We start from the raw sequence: 11,516 nt of genomic DNA, 5'->3' as shown, positions 1-11,516 counted from the left end.
ACTGTACAGTTAGTGTCTTGGTAACTTCCTGATAATATCATGTAACTTCCTGTTATTTGCGGATATTGTTTGTTCTTCATGTCATGATAACCTGTTTCATGCACACTGGTAACTTTTGACCTTTCTGCCCTGATAACTTCTTTTTCTAGTTGCCTCCCATGTTAATTTCATGACCATTTGTTATCTTGGTAATTTTGTTTCTTTTCCAACTACTTTTATGCTTACTGCCTTTTAAATTTTTTCAGCTGCTATTCCCTGCTTTGCAAAAGTTGGGCCGCGGTCCAGATGACGGGCATTGGTATGTGTTGTCACTAAATCTTAGGGCGAAGCGGTTTGAAGTTCTAGATTCATTGCGTGACCAAGATAGTCCTTCTCTTCTCGAGCATGCGACAAGATACATGAACGCAATAAAGAAGGTCTGGTTGATACATTACAAGGACTCGCATAAGCAGATCGAGGACTATGAACTTGTGTACATTGATGTGTTGAAACAGGAAAATGGGTTAGTTGTGGATTACTCACTCTCTTTTTAACATCCCAACTACATGTTTGTCATCCCTGTTTATTTTGACCCGGTCCGAAACTCCAATTAAACTGATTTTGTGTTGTTTTTTTCATCACAAATGTTTCAGCATTGATTGTGGATTTTTCGCCTGCACGTTCCTTGAGGTGTGGGATGGCAAAAATGTTCCAGCCTTAACTCATGAACAAATTCCAGCTCTCCGGAAAATTATGACATTGAGGTGGTTAGATCATTATCAAAACAAATGCAAACAGTGGCGCTATCATCTGTTCGGCAGCGGGTGATGAGGTGATATTTTTTTACTACATTGTGATAAGTTCTACCAAACTGTGATGATAACTTTTTTATTTGAATCTGTCATGACAATGCCATGGAGCAAAGTGTTGACATGTTGTTTTACTATAGTATACACAGTCCAAAATCACTGACTATATGATATAATTCACTACTGTGATTATAATTTGTTCATAAGCAATTTTTAGAAGTGCAAGGAGGACTAATTTTTTGTCCATAAGTAATACAATGCAGTGCTGGTAGCCTTCAAAAAATTTAGATATAAAAACATTGGCTTTTACAAATCCATGTCAATTCCATCATACATTGCTGGTAACTGGCATAATAATGTACTGATAGCTTGGTTAAGAAATAAAAAATTTGGATTTACAAATCCATGTCAATCCCATCAAACATTTGCTGGTAACTGGCATAACATGGTACTGATAGCTTGCTTAAATTATAGAGATACACTTGTTTTTGCATTACAAAGCCGTGATAAAATCTACGATACAATGCTGATAACTGGAATGTTATGGGGCTCGTAGCTTGCATATTATGGTCCATGAAAAAAAATGCAGCCACCATCTTCCATTTTAATAGCACCTTCTTCATTTATTTTGCTAGGGGAGATTTGCATGTGCGTTTGTCATGTTCCAGACTCCCCCACACACCACATTTCCTTTTTGTCTTTGGTTTGCAATCTCAAAATCTGATTGCTTTCTTTTTGACTTTGGACGCCCTTTCGTTACAGTCTTGGGAGGGTCTAGTATCAACTTTGCGTTTGAGGATGGAGCTGCATCAGGATGTGGGGGCTGGATGACAAAAGCGTGATTGTTTTTGCTAGCATGTATCGTCACCCGCACACTTTCTTGCTGTGTGGCAGGGTTACACTGTCGCTGCACACTAGTAGCACTTTCTTGTAGTGTGGCGGTGTTCTCCTGTTGATTCACAATAGTGGCACTTGTTTGCTGTGTGGCTAGGTTCTCCGGATGTCTTGCATCGGGGGTGTTTTGGTGATGTGTGACAGGGTTGTCTTCATTCATCCGCCCCACATGTATCGAGCAGGGATTCGGCTGTCCTTGAAACGATCCTTTTGCTTCTTCCTTTTCCTTTCTTGCTTTTTTAAGTTGATTGTTCTTCGGGATTTCAAGCTCCTCCTTGAAATTATACAGGTGTTTTCTTGCCAATCTGGTCCCGTCATCTGTTAGGCAAGCATCTTTGGCCGATGCCTTAAATTCTTTAAGAATTGACGTGTATCGCATGACACTTTTCCCCTCCTCTGGCATCGACTTCTTAACTGTCGGCTGTTCGAAATCAGGTTGAATAAGATCCTCCTCTGGATCCCAGGTCCATCTCTTTAGGATGTACTTTTCAGGTATCTCGTATACCCCAATTTGGTCCATAACTCGTAGCCCGTCACGATCAAACTTGCAGCAACTACACGAGTATGTCTCTTCAACCATGTTTGCTTGCATATGGTAGTCCCTGTCTCCATATTTTGGTATTATCCCGCGTACTGAGCTGACCTTGAAAGTACCATCATCCAATGCGTCGCATCTGTATGCTGATTTCACCTTCATATCCACCTGGAACTTGCAAAACAAGTTATGTGTGTATAGCCCCCGCACCTGCATCTCCAGTGGGTTCATCGAGTACATTTCGGTTTCTTTGTACACTGTTTCCAACTGCTCTTTTGACACGCTAGCCATCACCTTATCCTGTATCGCAGTGTACTGTTGTGCGAATTCGACCAGTGAGTTGTTTGGGTTGACATACTTCTTGAGCACAGAGTTAAATCCCTCGCTTCATGCCGTGGTCTGCAAGAACGGGAAAAAGTCGTGCATATAGTATACCGGGACCCAACACTTCCTGTTCTCCCACAGCCAATGGAAATGCTCGTTGTCAGTCTGGCCATATGCTTCCATCATCACCCACCACTTGTGCTCAAACTCAACTGCATTCATAATATAAACATGGTAACATCAAGTATTGGAGGATGGTAACATCTGTTCAAACATAGCTGGTAACTAGGAACACCAATGCTGTTGATAATTATGTCACACACATGGTTACTTTAGTTGAAGGATCATGGTAAGTAATTTGCAGACAGTATAAGATTTTCTTTTCCAAAGCGAATACCACTTTGTGTGTGTAGTACAAGCAACATTTTTAACTAGCAACAAAAAAATACTCGTATCAATCAGACTAGCTGGTGATTAAAAAGTTTTGTTGTAACTAGTGGGGTGAACAACTGAAATGTGTACATCAAACATGGACATTATAGGGGTAGTACAGAAAGCAACTAATGTAGGTAATTTTGTTATAATCCTCTGGTAACTTGTCACTTTGTTAGATGGTAAATGTTGTTATCATGCATCTAAACCCATTTTCTATGTGCCCATTTTTCTGTGTTTTAAGCTAGTGAGGGGTGGGAAGTAAAATACCAGTCAGGCTGTTGTCAACACAATCCTTGAATGCATTGTTTAGTGGGTCATTGTCAGCCATCAGCTTCCCAAGCTTCTCTTGTGCTCTTTTCATTATATGCCAGCGGCAATTCCTGTGTACTATCCCGATGAACACCTCATCAATAGCACTCCTCATTGCAAAATCTTGATCTGTTATTATGTTCTTTGGCGAAATTCCACCCATTGCATGAAAGAATGCATTAAACAGCCACACAAAGTTACCAGATAGTTCGTTTCGAACAAACCCACAACCAAATTGGATCGACTGCCCATAGTTATTAATGCCAATGAAGGATGCACTGGGCATTTTGTACATATTTGTCATGTATGTTGTGTCAAATGAGATGACATCATTGTATCTAGCATATGCCCTGCGCGACGGACCATCTATCCAGAATAAATTCTCCATTCTGTCCTCATCATCAAGCTTTATTCTCCAATAAAAATCTGGATCTTGTGCCTTCATATCTTGGAAGTACGAGATTGTGCTCCCCACATCAGCATGGCGGTACGCCATCCGGAATTTAGCTCGCTGGTTTGCGATGTCCTTTGTTGTGTATGGTACATCTTTAGGATTCCCGTAGAACCATTCCATTAGTTGCATCTGTCTGGCTGTCTCTATGTTGCATCCGTGCAATATCTTCAAGAAGTCCTGCTCATCTTTTGGAATGTTCCTATGTGATGATAGGAACTTTGTCAAGGATGGCTTTCTTATTAGAGGGTGGTTGTGGTCGTCGTTGAAGCGTTTGACTCTCCACCACGCATCCGTGTGGGTGATGTAAAGGTGGGTCGGACATCCCGACCTCACAACCTTCCCTCTTTTCCTCTTCTTCACGATGCCTTTTGGGTCCTGCACATCCTCTATCTCTTCCTTGTTTGTTTTTGGCTTGCCGTATTTCCCACAAACCAGGAGGACTCTGCTTACAGTATTGTCTTTGATTGTTTTTCTGTATTCCAGTCTCATTCCAAACCCAATGTCTCTGTGCATATTGTCTTTGATTGTTTTTCTGTATTCCAGTCTCATTCCAAACCCAATGTCTCTGTGCATATTGCCTGTAGTGTTCATAAGCTTCCTCAAAAGTATCAAACTTCATCGTTTCATCAGGAGGTTTCGGTGTGGAGTATGCCTCGGTATTTTTGTCTCCCTGTTCAGCATTCTCTCCCCCTGTTTCTGGACTCGCTGGCTCGCTGACTGAATGATCAAAGAAGCTTTCTCTCCCCCCTATGCTGCTAGTAGTCGGTTCTTTGCTTGTTTCTTGAACCATCGGGTTGCTTCTAGAAGTAGCACCTGTAATGTTTTTGAAAGTTGTTATTTTGTGTTATATTTTTCTGCATGCCAAAACTAGTGGTAACTTGTACTCCAGTTGCTTGGTAAAGTTTGTATGCATTAAGATGTTTTTTTGTAGCTGTAAAGTGAAAGCATGTAATTCCAATTGCAATACATATTGCATGATAATTCATATGCAGTAAGTGAGGTAACTGTGCCTAAATTCATGGTAACCAGTGAAAGCATGTAATTCCAATTGCAATACAGATTGCATGATAATTTGTATGCAGTAAGTGTTGTAATTGTACCTAAATTCATGGTAACCTGTGTGCATCAAGCTACGTCATTTGTCAACTGTTTCATGGTGAATGTTTCATCAAGTACGATGGTAACAAATTTGTGTACAAAATTGTGGTAGCATGGTAAATGTTTTACCTTCATCTGTTTTGGCAGAACCAAAGCTTGTCGTGTGTGCATATTCACATTGTTGGTTTGTCCCCACACCACTCATCATGACATCCACATTACCCCCGTTGTCATGCGCCTTTTTCTTGTGTCGTAGCACCTGCTAGTACATATGATTGCACCAATTAATTTTCCACAATAACTAGCAACCTTGATTATTTTTTCACAACAACTATATTTTTTTTCCTTTTAATGCAATGATAACTTCTGTTTTATAACAGGTATCGTTTTGGCAGTAACCAGCATATGAGAGTATGACAGCGACAGTTTCTATGAACCTCATTTCATGAACATCATTTTTTATCAAAAAAGAATGGTTGCAACAATGTAAATCAACACATGGTATTCTTGTAGTGTTTTTAGCTCCTTTGGTTCTGAGTTTTTCCTGGTAATTTGTAATGAATTAGCATGATAACTTGTTCTGACATGGGTGTGTTCAATATATAAAGGAAGAAAGGGATCTTTTTTTATGTTGAATAAGTCTTACAGGATGCTGATTACTCAATACACACACTCTGGTAATCTATTTTCAATCGAGATGGTATGTCAGTTTTAATGAGAAAATTCATACATGTATTTTCTAACTTGACTGTAAAAGATGAAATTTAGTAATCTTTTTGTTGGTAACCTGACTGAATTTGAGTGGTAACTCAATTTTAACATAGGAATTACACACATGTAGTAAAAATACTATCTTTTTTTGCATGCTTTAGTTCTTGTTGTTTTTTCCCATGTTTTCCCCCTTGATTTTATTGGTATGAAATGCAAATGCAGCATGGGTATAGAGGTTGAATCACTTACCTCCTTTCTTTTTTGACTGACTATGACGAAATTTGGACGAATTGATGATAACCCCTGTGATGTTCTTGTGGTAAACCGGGGCCCTCCCTCAAATCCTTGTGTTTTGGTGGTGTTTTTTCATGGTTTCCTTTTTTTGGTGGATCTGATCTGGCGTCGATGTTGCCGGCGATGGTGGCGCATCGGGGAGAGAGGAGAGAACTGATCGGGGCAGGTGGCTGTTTCTTGCGATGGAGGTAAGAAACTAGGTTTTGGGTGGTAAGTCATGTGCAGGAGGGGGGAGGTGGGCCAAATTGGGCCTCGATGCGTTGCGCCGGGAAGGACGCAGTAGGGGGGAGGTGGGCCTAGCGAGAGAAGTCTGGGTCGTGGGTGGAGCTGCCGAATTGAATCACGCGCGGGGAGGGACGCAGGTTCCCGATCGTGCGGATCTGTCGCTAACCACCAGTCGGCTGGTGGTTAGTCGCGTCCAAAAATGATATGGTATTCCTGATGCTATTCTTCTTTGTTTCAGGAGAGGCTGGCATTTGACAACACGGTTCGGTGTGTGAGTTTACTGCTGCTGCAGCAGCCTGGCGTTTTTCTTGTTGAGTTGGCGGAAGTAATCCATCATCCCAGCTGCCTTATAGATTCTGTTCCTTCTGCTGGCGAGGTAATAATCTCTCACTCAACTCGTGATGTGGGAGATAGTAGTGTAACCATGATGTTTACATCAATTCCCATGTGTCCTACGTGCTATGTTTTTTCTTACTTAAGTGGTTACATATATTCTTTTCTTTCACCAAAAGTGTTCTGGTTGGGGAAATTTCTGTTCGCAGAACAATTATTCATCTCCTAAAATGAAGCTATTCAAAATAGGCATGCAAAACAAACCCAGATGGCTGTTTCCAAAATTTCTAGGACATTGATCAACCTTGCTCTTTCCTAACATGGCTCGTTTAAGGTCAATCACTTTTCTTAGTTCTAAACTTTGTTCACCTCATGAGCAATGTAAAGTTGCTGAAAGCAAGAAAAGTCAGTACAACTTCGACAAGTTTGACAAAGCTTACCTTCATAATTTAATAAAGCACACACAGACAAACCCGCTCATCTGTGCCGTCCGAGCAAAACCACGCACGGCTGACCGGTGGATGATAATTGTGACGATAGCATTCAGGCAACTACGCGGACCAGTAGGCATGGTCCCATCCAGATCTTGAATTGCCGCAAGGCCAGGGTGCTCGGTTCCCTCTATATCTAGAGCCCAAGGTTTTTAAGGCCGCATACAGCAATCAAGCGTTGCCTAAGGCCAACAAAAGACTAGGGTGCTGCCAGGACGCCTTAGCCCTAAAGGGCAAAGGACACCCAGTTCCATCCAGATCTGGAGTCGACATAGTGACTAAGGAGCACGGCAGCTCTGTCCAACTGCCACATCTTACGGTAGGAGAAGGTAGCCGCCGCCTCCACATTTGTGTCGCGTCGGAGAAGCGCTTATCTGTTTTTCCTTTTTGTTATTTTAGGGGAAATCCAGGTAGAAAGTAGTTGATCTTCAAGTTACAGTTTTACTGCAATCAGTGTTAAAAATCTCAACATTTCAATATTTCATTAATGCTTGTTCTATGGCAAAAAGATGCAACACTTGCCTTTTCTGTCTCTCAAATGTCGGTGAAATTTATCATCATTTTTTCCAAGGCACATTCATATTTGGTTGTCAATAGTTTAGTATTTACTCTAGTGTGTATTATGTTTATAGTTTCTACATACATTTTAAATATGTTGCTGTAATTATCAATGGATGTACTAGTATCAGGTGAGTGAAAATACTGATCACAATTTATAATATATTTAACTCAACTCAATTGCCATAACGGTTTCCTTGAATTCATAATTTTTGATGCAGAATTTGAAGTTGACGTTATGCAAAACATCAACCGGATGACGATCTCCAACACCACCATGTCAAAGCTCCGCATCGTGCTTGGACCCCCAGGTTGGGCTGACATGCCAGATGGGCTATTGTATTCCATCATGGTCCTGTTGGGTTCAACCCGCGACCTTCTTGCATTCATCGCCACCTGCCCCAGTTGGCGTTCCGCGTTCATGTCAATTAAGCCTGCCTTAGACATGATCTTCCCACCTGTTATTTTTCGAAACTGTGCCGACCAGACAAGCCCAACTGACTCCAACAGCGGAAAAACATGGGAGCTCATTGATCTTGCCTATCCAAGTACTACATTACGTTGGTTGAGCCCCCCAAATATTTTGGACACAATGGAATTTTTAAAATGTTCTTATGGTCATGCTATCTTCTCCTCCGGCAGATCCCATGTCATTATGGACGTGCTTAGTGGCATTATGGTTGCAGCTCCACCTTGCCCATCTATTCAGCTCTGCTATAGAACATTCATATTTCCAGAAGCATGGCCGGATTCATATCTGTTTGTCAGCGGTCCGCACTGCCTGTACGCTTGGCGAGTTGGGAGCCCCTCTTGGTTGCACTGTGATTTTCTACAGGCACATTTGATCCATGAGATGGTGGCCTTCAAAGGCCTGGTCATTGCGAGGATATGTCAAAAGCTGTACGTCGTGCATTTGGCACCTCAGTTTCATGTTGAGGTACTAAGAGTTGCTTGCAGCGATAATATAAACCATCCAAGCTTTCTGGAACGTTGGTGGCTTGTGAAGACATGCTTCTCCTATTTGGTCGTAATAGGCAAGCCCTCTCCATCGAATTTTCGACTGAACCTGCAAAGTACGTGAGGGTGGCAGATGGAGGCTTGTTGAAGTGGGCGTTCTTCTTTAGCGAGAGACGTATTGGCCAGCCACGACTGTTGGTGAACCCAGAGAGGATAGGGCTGAGGGGTGGACAGGTATACCAGTTGGATCAAAATGGCCGGGTATTTTCATACCCAGCAGACGGCGAGCAAGATGGGGAGTGGGTGCCTGAACCTTGTTTTGTGAAGATCAACGCCCATGCAGCTCGCAGTCCGACATCCTGTGCATCTTGGGTATGAGATCGTGCCGAGCGGTTGTCTCCATGTAGCTGAATGTCCCTCCATGGGTAGACGCTGTGTCGCGAGATTGATGAAGACTTGTAAAATTATGTGTTTGCCATCCTGAGCTCCAGGAGTCAGAAACTTGCGCTACCTATTGTTGCTTCTGTTAAACCTTGTTGTGTAGTTAATTCCAATTTGGATGAAATATACAGGGGTTTACATCCTAAAATAAATGTCATGTGCCTGAGCTTGTAGTTAAGTGTTATGTTTGTTCCATGCATCTATCTGTAGTTTGCTTGTTCTCCTTATTGGAGGTAATCAGATTCATGAGATGTTTGCTGAAGTAACATATGCTTGCTCTTGCCTTGATCTGCTAAACTTTTTTACGTTGCATCCAGGAATGTTTTGGTAGGAAACTGAATGGTGGTGGTGGTCTTCGTGTGAATTCGAGACTGTTGTGCTGAATGCACTATATTGCTTATTACAATGTAGACAGCTTAGTTATGCACCAGCAATATGGATGGGCTTTACATGTAAATTCTTGGAGGTATCATAGCAATGAGCAATGGCTGAACTTAGAGAAGAACTTGTGATGCAAATGCTCATAGTTATGCATTACTAACCCGGTGGTTGTATATACAACAACGTGTAAGGCTATGGAATTACATTCTAACAATTCCTGGTGACCGACCCCCCTCCCCTCCTGGTCGCTCCCACGAGTGACGCGGAGGCGAAACCCTAGCTGCTGGTCGCAGGCCCCCCTCCTCCTTGACTCCCCTCTCGACGCCGCCGGCTCGTGGTGACGGGCGAAGCCCAGTCAGCCTCGACGGCGAAGGGGCCTTCCTTCCCCTGCTCGCTAGGGCCGACGCGGGTGTGGGTCAGCGGATGGCGGCGTGGTGCTGGCTGAGGGCGTGGCGGGGTCGGTGCGTGGCGGCGGCACATTGGCCTCAGCGGTGCTCTCTCCGAGCGGGTGCGCCTGGCGTGGTGGCGGCGGCCACCTTGGTGGAACGAGTCGGCCCCCCTTCGGTGGGTGGCTGATGCTGATGCGGGGAGCGCCACTCCTGGCCGCGTGGGCGGAGGATCGGCGGATCGGCGGTGATCGTAGGCGTGCCTCGCTCCTGGCACTTCCCCGTTTGACCTTGGAGCAGATCTGGCGATGGTGGTTCCTCTTGTTTGACCACGGGTTGTTCGTTGCGGCCATGATGAAGGCGGCGCTCCGGCGTCATTCCCCTTCTTGAGGGTGGCTTCGCCATCCCTCCCTCGCCTTCTCTTCCTCGTCCCGGGTGAAAATCCCAAATCTTCGGATTGGGTGGTGACGACGCTCCAGCGTTGTTTTTCTTCTTGAAGACACCATCTTGGGGCGCCAGAGTGGTGGTCGAGGCTTCAGCACGGGAGGTGGCTGCTGGATATCGTTAGTGGTGTCCATGCTCGGCCCCTTGCGGTTGAAGTTGGCGTTGGCGATGTTGGGTTGTGCGGCTGCTGGTGCGGTAGTCGTGCTTGTCATCCCGTCCACGACAACCCATTGGTCCTGGTCATGCGAGCTCAGGGGTGAGTGACTCTGCCTGTCGACGGCACAGTGTCCTCCGATCCAGGACTAGAGGGCAGGGGGCTCTCGTCGGAGGTAGAGATGGATGGCGGACTGGATGGCCTGGCTCAAGGGAGATGATGGAGCGTGACAATCCTCCTGCAGCGGGCTCTACCTCGGCTTAGTCGCGGCGTGTGTTGCCTCCTGTTCGCCGAGGGCATCAATGATCAAGCTTGTGCTTGGTGCATTCGAGGCTTGTCAGTGGCTCCTTTGGTATCTTGTATCTTTGTCGTTTATGTTTGTTTCTTCCTTTCTTTTGTCTTGTTGAACATGTGATTCGGTGGTTGCTTTATAATATAAAGCGATGGGAAACCCTTTTTCGTCAACAATTCCTGGTGACCTTGACACAATCCAGCCCAAAATTGTGCCCAATGTTTAGTCCAATAATGCAGCTCTCCTTAAGCTATGTTCTCAATCACCAGCCATTGTACACATTCTCTGTTGCAGCACCATAACGCTACACCAATACTCATTTTTGGTCACCCCTCCTCCATCGGTAGATCGCCGGCCTCCTCCACCTTCGCCAGCTTCCCCGGCGGGGGTGTTGTGGGGAGGCCTCAATGTACTTGTGGGGGCTATAGATTCCCCTTCTTGAAACAGTAGGTAGCTCTCTTCTACACGTGTCTATTACATTAGCCCTTTCGACAGTGGTTGCGACGGAATTCAGTAATGATTCCACCAGTTTCTTCTATGTTTTCGATGGTGCGTGCGGCATCGGAACCAGCGATGAGATGAGTTGGACAGGTAGTTCTTCCATATCCGCAACTTTGGGCCTTCCAGCGCTGATGCTTGTAGTGGTCAATAATGTCTCCTCTGGTTTCAGCAGCGTGCGCCATACTTTTGATGCCCTTTGACTCGTAATCTCTTGCATCAAGCATTGCTTTGATCTCAGGATCATTATCAGACATGCTCAAATTAATTATGCTTTGTTCAGCTAACAAATGGAAAATCGGTAGTACCTTTCCCATCATGGTTATTTTTCCATCAAGATCAAAATCGTAGGCGGGAGGGGCAGAGGAAATGGACAAAGGTAAGGACATATCTGTGTGGATGCTGTTCAGTTCATTATTCTTGTTGAGTTCACATGTGATGTTCATCGCGGGTAGGTATTCTGCTTAGCCGAGTTATGTGCCCCCCCCCCTACCCTGGGCAACGCCTCCGACCG

This window comes from Triticum dicoccoides, chromosome 4A (genome assembly GCF_002162155.2).
Source record: "Triticum dicoccoides isolate Atlit2015 ecotype Zavitan chromosome 4A, WEW_v2.0, whole genome shotgun sequence".
NCBI lineage: Eukaryota > Viridiplantae > Streptophyta > Magnoliopsida > Poales > Poaceae > Triticum > Triticum dicoccoides.
The sequence above is the reverse complement of the archived record's forward strand: the minus strand, read 5'-3'. Positions refer to the sequence as shown.